The 12,874-nt window shown below is 40.0% G+C and overlaps 9 non-coding genes and 1 pseudogene across 9 annotated transcripts; 2 read left to right on the plus strand and 8 right to left on the minus strand.

Annotated features, from left to right (window-relative positions):
• Nucleotides 1-12,874, plus strand: part of LOC134326242 (zinc finger protein 658B-like) — a 126,583-nt pseudogene that overhangs the window by 31,314 nt on the left and 82,395 nt on the right.
• trnaa-ugc (transfer RNA alanine (anticodon UGC)) lies at nt 3,071-3,142 on the minus strand. Its single transcript has one exon. It is a non-coding gene; the product is annotated as a tRNA-Ala (tRNA).
• trnaa-ugc (transfer RNA alanine (anticodon UGC)) lies at nt 4,073-4,144 on the minus strand. Its single transcript has one exon. It is a non-coding gene; the product is annotated as a tRNA-Ala (tRNA).
• Nucleotides 4,715-4,786, minus strand: trnat-cgu (transfer RNA threonine (anticodon CGU)). Its single transcript has one exon. It is a non-coding gene; the product is annotated as a tRNA-Thr (tRNA).
• On the minus strand, nt 4,973-5,044 carry trnaa-ugc (transfer RNA alanine (anticodon UGC)). Its single transcript has one exon. It is a non-coding gene; the product is annotated as a tRNA-Ala (tRNA).
• trnag-ucc (transfer RNA glycine (anticodon UCC)) lies at nt 5,140-5,211 on the minus strand. Its single transcript has one exon. It is a non-coding gene; the product is annotated as a tRNA-Gly (tRNA).
• trnaa-ugc (transfer RNA alanine (anticodon UGC)) lies at nt 5,307-5,378 on the minus strand. Its single transcript has one exon. It is a non-coding gene; the product is annotated as a tRNA-Ala (tRNA).
• On the minus strand, nt 7,576-7,647 carry trnat-cgu (transfer RNA threonine (anticodon CGU)). The gene has a single exon. It is a non-coding gene; the product is annotated as a tRNA-Thr (tRNA).
• Nucleotides 12,274-12,347, plus strand: trnan-guu (transfer RNA asparagine (anticodon GUU)). Its single transcript has one exon. It is a non-coding gene; the product is annotated as a tRNA-Asn (tRNA).
• trnak-cuu (transfer RNA lysine (anticodon CUU)) lies at nt 12,562-12,634 on the minus strand. The gene has a single exon. It is a non-coding gene; the product is annotated as a tRNA-Lys (tRNA).

The following is a 12,874-nucleotide window of genomic DNA, read 5'->3' on the forward strand; positions in this document are numbered from 1 at the left end:
TGTTTCATATTCTCATGGTAAGTATTGTCAACTGTTATTTATTTGTTGTTTAGATAGTTCACTAAACTGCTTGCAAAGAAACTTTAAGTTGTTATTTAAATCCTGAATATAGTTTGTTCTGTTCATGTCTGTGGTTTATAGTACCTTTGGTTTCTGTTTTTTCAGCCCTCTGAAAACGCTGCTGCTTTTCTTAGCAGATGCCGTCTATCAACCCCCTGCTTCTAACTGACCAGGATAACTGCATGATCAGTGTTGGGAAGAACCCAGTGACAACATTCCCCGAAGGCCTGCTGCACCAAGGTGTTCTGTATGTCATGGCGTACTATTACGCGCTGCAAGTCAGGTCCAGATTGAAGACCCTTTTTATTATTATTTTTTTATGTTTAAAGATGGTATATGAAGACCAAGCAATGTTGTTAATGTTGTAGACGTAGGGACATTGTTATTGGAAAACCTTGACATCTAAGATTTACATGTTTTAATAGAATTCTCAGAAGCGGCCTGAACATGCTTGTTGTGTATTTGGATAAATCTGCCTTGTTTGCACACTTGTAATGTATTCATATCAAGCTGCCATGATGGCACACTTATTAAAGTTAATAAAATTGATAGCAAAATTCAGATTTTCTGTTGTATTTTTGATAAACGGACTTGGTGTATGATGTTTTAATTTGAGTATAAAATACAGTCTCAGATTACTAGCAATGCAGTCTTACAAATAGACTTAAATGAGAGAGACTACAACCCCTGGCAAAAGTTATGGAATCACCACTCTTGGAAGATGTTCTTTCAAATGTTTAATTTTGTAGAAAAAAAAAAAATCACAGACATGCCACAAAACTATCATTTCTCAAACTGTCAACCCTCTGGCATTAAGAAACAATAAAAAAAGAAACAAATATAATAGTTGTGGTCAGTCACAATTGCTTTTTTTTAGATCAAGTAGAGGAAAAAAATATGGAATCATTAGAAAACACTGCACCATTATTACTTTGTTGCACCACCTCTGGCTTTTATAATGGTTTAAACTCTCTGAGGCATGGAGTTAACTAATGACAAACAGTATTCTTCATCAATCTGCCTTCAACTGTCTCTTGCTGTTGCCAGATCAGCTTTGCAGGTTGGAACCTTGTCATTGACCATTTTCTTCAATTTCCACCAGAGATTTTCAAATGGATTGAGATCCGGACTATTTGCAGGCCATGCCATTGACATTATATGTTTTCTTGAAGGAAAGTTTTCACGTCCTTTGCCCTATGGCAAGATGCATTATCATCTTGAAAAATGAAGTCATCATCACCAAACATCCTTTCAACTGATGGAATAAGAAAAGCGTCCAAAATTTCAATGTGGACTTTGGCATTTATTGAAGACCATCTCCCCTGTGCCTTTACCCGACATGCAGGCCCATATCATCAACAACTGTGGAAATTAACATGTTTTCTTTAGGCAGTTATCTTCATAAATTTCATTGGACAGACACCAAACAAAAGTTCCAGCATCATCACCTTGCCCAATGCAGATTCGTGATTCATCACTGAAGATCACTTTTATCCAGTCACCCACAGTACACGATTGCTTTTCTTTAGCCTACTTTAACCTTGTTCTTTTCTTTTTAGGTGTTAATGATGGCTTTTGTTTGGCTTTTCTGTATGTAAATCCCATTTCTTTTAGGTGATTTCTTACAGTTCAGTCACAGACATTGACTCCACTTTCCGGCCACTTGTTTCTCATTTGTTTTGTTGTGCATTTTCTGTTTTCAAGACATATTGCTTTAAGTTTTCTATCTTGATGCTTTGATGTCTTACTTGGTCTACCAGTATGCTTCCCTTTTACAACCTTCCCATTTTGTTTGTACTTGGTCCAGATTTTAAACACAGCTTACTGGGAACAACCAACATCTTTTGCGACATTCCACAATGATTTATCTTCTTGAAGGAGTTTTATAATCCTCTCATTTGTTTCAACTGACATATCTTGTGTTGGAACCATGATTCATGACAATCTGCTTTGTGCAACAGCTCTCTGAGGTGTAAGCACTCTTTTTAAACTGAAGAATAATTAGCAAATCTAATCTGCTGCAGATGTTTTGTTTTTAAACTGCAAATTACAGAGTGATTCCATAATTTTTTCCTCAGATTTGAGTGATTCCATATTTTTTTCCTCTACTTGATCTAAAAAAAGCAATTGTGACTGACCACAACTATTATATTTGTTTCTTTTTTTTATTGTTTCTTAATGCCAGAAGGTTGACATTTTGAAGAATGATAGTTTTGTGGCATGTCTGTGATTTATTTTTTTTCTACAAAATTAAACAATTGACAGAACATCTTCCAAGAGTGGTGATTCCATAATTTTTGCCAGGGGTTGTAGTATTGAGTCTCTATGTCTTTCTTTTGTGCATGGAAACTGAATTTTTAACGCTTATGTCATGATTAAAATGCTCTCATTTTCATATTTTCTGACTGGTTTTAAGGCATTTAGTGTGATGCAAAAACCTATGTATTATTGCTTATTTTAAGAAGTTTTACTAATAATAATTATAACAATGTGAGGGTTTTTAATTGTTCATTTCTTATTTTGAGAACTATTTTCTGGAGTTGATCTTATTTTAAGCTTTAAAGTGTTAATTTAAGAACATTTTAAAGCCATTTTAGCTAAAAATATGTCCAAGCATTCTAATTTCAAGAAATTCTTTACCAAATAAGGTTTTATGAAAATGCTTAAAACAAGATTAATATGCTAGTTTAGCTGATTATGCTAGTTTTTGGATTATTAATATGAAATTAGAGCAAATGAGTGTTACTCAAATCTAGCCATAATGCCTTAAATCAAGTAATTTCTTACTAATTTTAAGATTATAAGATAATTTATAGCACAAGATTTTTTTTTCTTGTTTTAGGAAATCTTGCTAAGATAAATTTTCTCACTATACTGGCAGATAATTTTGCTTGATTTAAGCACCTTTTGTGTTGATTTGCTTTTATTTTTCTTGTTTTCTGAAGGTGATTTTTTGCAGTGTAGAAGCACACTTGAAGCTTTTTTCTAGCAGAGTGAAACATCAAGCTACTGGAGATGCAGGGGCTTGAACCCTGAGCCTCATACATGCAAAGCATGCGCTCTACCACTGAGCTACGTCCCCCGGAACTGGCGCCAATGCAACAGGTACAGGACTCTTTGCAAAAACAAAAAGAGACCCATGACTAGGTATCTTTAGCCTCTAGCAGGCAGGGGATTGAAAATTTAAAGGCACACTTGCAGAGTAATCTGTGGTAGCTGTTAAGAATTGGCTCTGCAAGCCAGTTGGCTCCAAACACCATTAAACACTCAGTTAACAAGCTGCACCGTGTCAATAAAGCAAATAGAAAGGCTGGCCAAAAATAACCAAACCCCTGGCCCTTTTGCCCAATTAGTTAGGTAAAGATTAAAACTGATTTGTGAATGGGTCTGGAACAACTACCCGGATATTTGAACGGTTTAATCTAAGCTACAATCCCTGTGTAGCAGTAAGATGCTGCTGTGGAATTACAGCTTTGATGTGTTAGGTAAGTTCTCTTGTGCTGTCCTATAGCCGTTGATCTTTTTAGCCAGGTAAAGTTTACAACAGAAAACACTTGTGATTGGGTCTTTCACGGCCAAGTGTTTGTTTCAAGGAGCGTTTTGTCTGTGACTTCAAAAACAAAGCACGAATTAAACACACTCTGGGAATGAGCCGTGAGCTTTGGTTTCCTAGAGCGACGCCTTAGCCCATGGCCATGGCAGCACAGCAAAGAAAGGTCACACACAGAAAAACGTCCCTGTGCACGAGTAAGCACTGGAATGTGTGCTTGAAAGTGCTAATTCTTAAAGCTATCGGGTGTGGAAGCAAACTTGAAGTTTGTTTCAAGTGAGTGAAACAACAACCTGGAGATGCAGGAGATTGAACCCTGGACCTCATCCATGTAAAGCATGCGCGCTACCACTGAGCTACATCCCCTTTTCTGACAAGGTAGGATTGCTGTGGCTCTATAGCTCTATTGTAGAGAATAAGACCAGCAGGTAAGACATGGTCCCTAATTAAAAAGCTTTTGAATGGAGATGCTGGGGCTTGAACCCAGGACCTCATACATGCAAAGCATGCACTCTACCACTGAGCTACATCCCCGACTTGGGCTTCCCAAGGTAAACCTCCAACGGGTATGAGAGTCTTTGCAAAAAGAGAAGCAGAACTAGGAGCAAGAATCTCTAACCTCTATCAAGTGAGGGATTGCAGATTTAACAGCACACTTGCATAGTCTTCTGTGGTAGCGGTTAAGAACTGGCTCTCTGAACCGGTTGGCTCCAAAGGACATTAAACACTCGGTTAACAAGCTCCATCATGTCATGCAAGCCAATAGAAAGGCCCATCCAAAATTCATCTAACTTCTGTACCTTTGCTCAGTCAGCTGGGTGAAGTTTAAAACAAGCTTGTGATTGAGTCTGACTAAGTACCTGGATATTTAAAGGGATTGTGACACCCTGGAGCTCATACAGGTACGGCATGCAGTACCTCTAGGCTGCCATCCCTATGTAGAGGAAATGTGCTGGTGTGGAAGCACAGCATTAATGTGGTAAATTAATTAATACATTTCCTGCAAGGGAAATTAGGAAATGAGTTGTGATTCTTAAATTAGCCTAGAGGGAATGTGAACTAGAGCATGTTGGTCATGTTTTAAAATGAGAGCATGCATGTTAAAGGCACGAACGGGGATTGAACTCGTGATCTTCGGTTTACGAGACCGACGCCTTACCACTTGGCCATCGTGCCTTTCTAGTTAGCTGGCAAAAAGTTGAAAAAACATTCTTGTGCAAAAGTAACAACTGGAAGCTGAGGACATTCTTGAAGTCCAAGAGTAACAAGCAGAACGCCAGCTTGACAGTGATTATTCTTAAATCCATCGGCTTCAGAAGCACACTTGAAGCTTTTTTCTAGCAGAGTGAAACAACAAGCTACTGGAGATGCAGGGGATTGAACCCTGGGCCTCATACATGCAAAGCAAGCGTTCTACCACTGAGCTACATCCCCTTTTCTGACATGGCAGGATTGCTGTGGCTCTATAGCTCTATTGTAGAGAATAAGACCGACAGGCAAGACATGGTCCCTAATTAAAAGCTTCTGAATGGAGATGCTGGGGATTGAACCCTGGGCCTCATACATGGAAAGCATGCGCTCTACCACTGAGCTACATCCCCTTTTGTAACATGGTGGGATTGCTGTGGCTCGATAGCGCTACTGTAGAGAATAAGACCGACAGGTAAGACATGGTCCCTAATTTAAAACTTTTGAATGGAGACGCTGGGGTTTGAACCCAGGACCTCATACATGCAAAGCATGCGCCCTACCACTGAGCTACATCCCCGACTTGTGCTTCCTAGGGTAAACCTCCAGTGGTGTATAAAGTACCTGAAGGCCATACTTGAGTAAAAGTACAAGTATCTTACCAGAAATTTACTTAGATAGAAGTAAAAGTCACCTTTTAAAATATTACTTGAGTAAAAGTCTAAAAGTATCTGATGTTTAATGTACTTAAGTATTAAAAGTAATTTGATATTAAATGCGCTTAAGTATTAAAAGTAGAAGTAAAAGTAAATGCTGTTAGTATAAACTGAAGCGGTCATTTAGAAAAATATAAGATTGTTCTTTTAAGCCTGTAAACCACCTTAACAAGCTTTTTTCTTCCTTCCATCTGAACATGATCTGTGCCAATTTGTGATTATAATCAGCTGTTCACATCACCTATTTGAAATCACGTCATTATTTAGTTGTTTTTAACCTTATTACGAGGACTAAATTGCCCTGTTCCAACTTTTTTTTGAATGTGTTGTAGCTTAAAATGCATGTATGTGTATGTTAAGAATGAAGTTGACCAGACAAAACATGAAATATTTTGGGTTCATAAAAGATGGAATAAGAGTCGATGTAAATGTAAAAAACACTGCATCTATTTTATTTGCATTTTCTATACTGTTTTATTTTTTTTTATTTGGGTAGTACATTGAAGTTATAGATACTATATATATCCCAATAACCTAAAACAATTGAATTTTGGCAGAATTAATTTAAAAGCAAAACTCAAGCAAGTTTAACTAAACGTGTGGCACTTTTAACCCTTTAATGATCTGTTCAACCATTAGTATAATCTAAATAGCTGGGTAAAATAAGCTGTATTCAAATAATCTTTTATGGGCTGTATCAACTCCCTGATTGGCGTGTGTTAAACGTAAAAAACATTGATATTCTTACTTTAAGAAAACACCATTTCTAACTTATGTGTAAACCTGAAGCAGCAGCTGAAAAATCATCCATAAAATTTTGAAAGTTAAGTTCTTGTTGAGACCATTAAAGGGTTAAAGATGTGCTGCATGTTCCTCAGCACCATGAATGTTTCCTCTGTCAGTATAATACAGAAGTTATCTGAGGAAATATTTGTCCGTAGGTGAGTTTTTAAAAATGATGGGACATCATGTCTGCACTGAATTAATTACAAACTAATGTAGTGAAACGTTTTATTTGTGGTTCGAATGTAATCGGTAGCTAGATATCTGAACAATGTTAATGCTAATAATAATAATAATAAAAACAATGGTGCTGTGGCTTTACTTTGTTAATCATTCCTAACTTACATCAGTGTGTTAGACGGGGAGATTCTGAAATGACGATTATTCCGTATCTTTGAGTGAACGATGCACTTTTACAAAACGTTTGCATCTGCGCATTAATGTGTTTAACCGCTGATGTAATTTACAAGCGCAGATTCGCCAAACCTGCTGCAGTCTGTCACACATCTCACATTGTTTAACTAAAAAATTCTTGTCGTTTTTTTTTGTAGTAACGAGTAACGAATTCGCATACAGCAAATGTATCGGAGTAAAAGTACACAATTTCTTTAGGAAATGTAGTGGAGTAAAAGTGAAAGTTGCCGAATTTTTTTATACTCCAGTAAAGTACAGATACTCCCAAAAACTACTTAGGTACTGTTAACGAAGTATTATTACTTCGTTACTATACACCACTGTAAACCTCCAATGGGTACGAGAGTCTTTGCAAAAAGAGAAGCAGAACCAGGAGCAGGAATCTCTAGCCTCTGTCAAGTGAGGGATTGCAGATTTAACAGCACACTTGCATAGTCTTCTGTGGTAGCTGTTAAGAACTGGCTCTCTGAACCGGTTGGCTCCAAAAGACATTAAACACTCGGTTAACAAGCTCCATAATGTCATGCAAGCCAATAGAAAGTCCAATCCAAAATTCATCAACTCCTGTACCTTTGCTCAGTCAGCTGGGTGAAGTTTAAAACGGGCTTGTGATTGAGTCTGACTAAGTACCTGGATATTTCAAGGGATTGTGACACTCTGGAGCTCACACAGGCATGGCATGCAGTACCTCCAAGCTGCCATCCCTATGTAGAGGAAATGTGCTGGTGTGGAAGCACAGCATTAATGTGGTAAATAAGACCTGCAAGGGAAATTAGGAAAAGAGTTGTATTTCTTAAATTAGCCTAGAGGGAATGTGAACTAGAGCATATTGGTCATGTTTTAAAATGAGCACATGCATGTTAAAGGCACGAACGGGGATTGAACCCGTGATCTTCGGTTTACGAGACCGACGCCTTACCACTTGGCCATCGCACCTCTCTAGGTAACTGGCAGAAAGTTGAAAAAACATTCTTGTGCAAAAGTAACAACTGGAAGCTGAGGACATTCTTAAAGTTCAAGAGTAACAAGCAGAACGCCAGCTTGATAGTGACCGTTCTTAAAGCCATCGGCTTTAGAAAAACACACTTGACCATAGTTTTTAACCTGCTTTCACCCTTGTCTGTTTTAATCTTTACCTAACTAATTGGGCAAAAGGGCCAGGGGTTTGGTCACTTTTGGCCAGCCTTCTCTGGCCTTCTCTAACTAGCAGGTACTCTTGACCTCACTTGTTTGTTAGTTTAAGTCCAAAAGTGGGTGTGGCCCATACGGTGATCGAACCCGCGACCTTGGTGTTATTAGCACCACGCTCTAACCAACTGAGCTAACCGGCCTGTGTACAAAGGGCAGGGCATATACCCACATACCCGATTCTACACTGACAGCCCTTCAGTTATGGAGCTGCCACACAGAAACGATGGAGAGCTTTACTGTTGTTGAGCAGAACAGATCTTCGTGTGAGATGACTGAGGTTCATGTATTTTTCTTTTAAGAATAAATAAAAGCTGATGCTTTTAACCTCATACTTTCCTCATACTTTTATTCTACATGGTCTTAATTTCTTTTAGTCCTCTGCCATGTGCAGTGCAAGAATTCACTAAATTACACAGCAGTTCTATTTTTTCTTGACAAAATTGACAAAATTTTATTGATAAAATTGATTGTAAGCATTTATAAAGATGATGCCACGTTCATTAGGTGAAATGAAGCCAGAATTAAAGATGGCAGAAGAACAGGGTGATATTCTTACTTTCAGTGATTAAATTACTCAGGTTAGAAAGTCCTGATACACAGCACATGCTCACCTGACTCTCAGCCATGCTAGCTTTAATCATTAAAGTGGGTGTGAACCCTGATTCTGAATCATTCTCGTACCCGTCTGATTCCTGCCTCACAGTCGGCCTGGAACGTACAGCTCCTGTATACACACGGTGATAGATACAGATTATATAGGATGCAGACAGATAGACAGTTTGATTAGATAGATAAACAGATAGATAGACAGACATTCAGACAGACAGATGGATAGACAGATAGATAAATAGTCTGTCTATCTACCTGTCTGTCTGTCTATTGATCATCTGTCTGTCTGTCTGTCTCTGATGATTATAGATCTGGACTTACTTTGTGGGCGTGACCACACGGAAGCAGAAGCGTCGCCCGGTGTCCTCGCAGCTCTGGACCGAACAGCGCTGCAGGTCTTCAGCCAGCACCGTGAAGTCACGCTGGGGGAATAGAACATAAAACCTTCTTATTAATACAGTCAATGATATAAACGCCGGTGAAATCGTCCCAGACTTAAACATGACGGGGCGGTGTGGGACACAGCCCGGCACAGAAGTCGACCTCTGCTGTGATGTGCCCAAAAGATGAGGGTGCATTATGGGTCCAGGAGAGAGCTGATTTAGATCATGTAAAGTCATGTGACCTACCTTAAACCTCTTCTTGTAGAGAAGCTGATTGTTGTGTATGATGAACCACCGCCTGCAGAGATCAAACGCATCGTTTATATATATATATAATATTGAGTGTATAAATATAATATTGAGTGTGTATATATATATATATAAATCCTAATATATACACTAAGCATCAGTGTACAGACCTGTTCCAGGTTTTAAACACACTCCTGGTCCTCTTAAACAGAAACCCCTCCATCAGGAGTGCTTCCTCATCCTCCGCGCCGCCCCCGTGACCTGGGTCGCCCCCGGAGGACGCCCGGGGAGGCGCCCCGCAACACAGCACACGCAGAAACCTGTCTCTGTCTCAGAGAAGCAGCCATCGTAAATGAGGAGAAAATCAAAATGCTGCTCCTGAAGAGCACAGGTCCACATTGTGATGTCACAGCGTTCCGAGGGAGCAGAGTGAATTTACCTTTACCATATATGGGCATGGCTGGATTTATGTGACTGCACATATACTGACTTGATTTCCACTGTGGGACGGCTTCTGTAGGATCCTGGGTTCGATTCCCGGGTGAAGTTTGCATGTTCTCCCCATGTCCTGGGGGTAACGGAGTACCCTAGGTATAAGTGTGTTTGTTTACGTTTGTCTGGCAACCTGTCCAGAGTGGTTTGTTGGTACTGACACACCCCCATACCATGATACACCCTGGTACTGACACACCCCCATACCATGACACACCCTGGTACTGGTACTGACACACCCCCATACCATGACACACCCTGGTACTTGTACTGACACACCCCCATACCATGACACACCCTGGTACTGACACACCCCATACTATGACACACCCTGGTACTGACACACCCCCATACCATGACACACCCTGGTATTGACACCTCATACCTGTGTATGACGTGTGATTGTGTACTGATGTGTGTGTATTACGTGTGTACAAGATGTGTGTGTGTTTGTGTGTGTGTGTATTTAGAAACTGAATATTGTAAATGATATTTTACTAACAGTAATGGAGAGAGAAATTTTGACTGTATTAGAGCTGCTGCTACAACAACATAATGAAAAGCTCGACCTACTCAGGTCCATCACAAATGCACTTGGAAAAAATGATCCAAAACAAATTGAGGATTTCACTGCTCCACTTGCCATCGAATCTCAGTTCAGACACTTTGACATGAACCTCTAGACTAGTAAGTGCTTTCTACGTTAAACTGTTTTTTATGTGTTATGTATGTACTTTGTTATAGTCCCTGTAAAAGATGCACTTTGACAATTTACCCAACCCTGGTGTGTTCTTAGGTGGCCCTCTACTATGTTTAAGAGCAGAAAAAAACCCTTAAAACGTTTTGACTTTTATTAGTGAGCACAACATTAGAAAATGTGTGTGTGTGTGTGGTGTACAGTACCTGAATAAATTTGGTTACAGTATGTATACTGACTGTGGTGCAGTAACAGATAGAGGTGCAGTATAAGGGTGACAGTGAGTGTCAGTATGTTGGGTGTGCAGTATAGTGCAGTGAATGTGGAGTATGAATTACATTTGGGTTCATTAGAGATGATCAGGATTATATTCAGAGATCTTAGAACCTCATCACATTCATGCACGTGTCTTTCTTTTACAGATTGAGTGTTTTGGTTTTTGTGGAGGTACGACTGGAAAGGAAACTGTAACAAACGACCTGGTAAATCATCATGGGTAAGTTTTTTTTAATTAATATTTAAACTGAATTCACTCATTAAGTCTCCTCTCCTACAGCCGAGACGAACTTGAGACCACACCCAACGAAAGGTGACGAAGACGGCGGAGGAAGAGACGACAAAAACGAAGATGCCGGTCCGGTATCTTAGCAAGGCTAAAGAGCCCCTTACAAACTACCGCTAACAAGTCTGTTTGTCACGAACCTCAGGTCGCTTTCAAACGATGGATGAACTGAGACTAAGTTTAACATCGCCAACTTCTATACAGAAAACGTGTATGATGATAATCACAAAATCTTAGCTTAATCCAGATGTGCCAGATGCAGCTATTGAATTAGTAGGCTGCTCAATCCACCAGAAAGACAGAAACAAAGACAGAGAGTCACAGAGAGGGCGTGTGCTTCTATATAATACCTGGTGCTGTGTCTATTCCAACATCACTAGAGGATACAGAGCAGAGCAAAGATCTTCAAACAGCTAACAGCGTCTCGCTGGCAGAGGATCTAAATAATTTCTTTGCCCGCTTTGATGCACAAGGGATGGATCCAGCTGCTGTAACCACACCAGCTACCAGTGAGCACTCTCTTACTGTACAGACGAACCCTTAGATCTGTGAATGTCAGAAAGGCTGCAGGGCCTGATGGGATCCCAGGAAGAAAACTCAGAGACTGTGCCCACCAGTAAAATCTTCAGCATGTCCATGAAAACCTCACTCCCTTAAACATCAAAGGAGAAGAAGTGGAAAGAGTCTCCAGCTTCAAGTTTCTGGGAACCACATCATAGAGGACCTCACTTGGACCACAAACACCACCTGAAAACACTTAGGAAAACCAACCTGAACATGGAGCTTTTGGTGGCATTCTACCACTGCTCTGTGGAGAGCATACTGACCTACTGCATTAATGCATGGTCTCAAATAGGACGGAGATCTCGGATCATTAAAATAACACGAAACTGCTGCATTTCTGGTGCAATAACAACCAAATTCAGTTTAGGAGCCGCTCATTTCTGCAGATCTTCACTGAAAGTGTGCAGAATCTTTAATGGTTTTTGTGCTGCCATGCAGCTGCTTGCATGAAGTTAGTGTAGAATTATGTACAAAGATCTAAAGAGTATAGATAAACAGTGTAGATTAACTGGCTGGTTAGCTCAGTTGCTTAGAGCGTGGTGCTAATAACGCCAAGGTCGCGGGTTAGATCCCTGTATGGGCCACACCCACTTTTGGACTTAAACTAACAAACAAGTGATCCTTCTCTAACTAGCAGGTCCTATTAACCTGGGCTTCAGACGTTGTCTCTGACAAGTGTGAGATCTTTTTACTGCCCCTCTCATACAGGTCAGAAACATGCCATTATTTCAATTTACCAAACTTAATTGCCCTTCTGTAAAAGTTAGCAAGTCATGTGACTCATGTGTACTGTCCAATGAAACATCTCTGCGTGTGTCTCTGTGGCACAATCGGTTAGCGCGTTCGGCTGTTAACCGAAAGGTTGGTGGTTCGAGCCCACCCAGGGACGAGTGTCTTTTATTGCACAACCTGCCTGTTGATCATCGGATATGAGACACAACAACAATGTGTAGCTCCACAGAATAGTGGAAATAAGTAACTGAAAACATCCAGTAAACAACAGTCCTACAAGCACAAACATCCACCTGATAAGTCACTGGAGACCGGCTGTCCAAAGTGGAAGAACGTCCTTTTGGTTTCCGTAGATGTTAAATGAAGACACTCGCCCAACGTGGGGCTCGAACCCACGACCCTGAGATTAAGAGTCTCATGCTCTACCGACTGAGCTAGCCAGGCTTAAGCAGCACGTTAGAACAGACAGCTCATCGGTCAGACCATCAGAGAGATGTAGGTTTAATTCACTAACATCACGACCAGATTAAGAACTAATTCATGGTTTACAAACAAACACAATTCAGAATAAGTAACAGAAACAAACACAGACTTACTGTCACTTTTAAACTACTACCTTGACTTGTGTTGAGTTATGAGATTTGCAGTATGATGTTGTTTGGTGTTTGTTAGTGATGAATAGAA

This window comes from Trichomycterus rosablanca, chromosome 14 (genome assembly GCF_030014385.1).
Source record: "Trichomycterus rosablanca isolate fTriRos1 chromosome 14, fTriRos1.hap1, whole genome shotgun sequence".
NCBI lineage: Eukaryota > Metazoa > Chordata > Actinopteri > Siluriformes > Trichomycteridae > Trichomycterus > Trichomycterus rosablanca.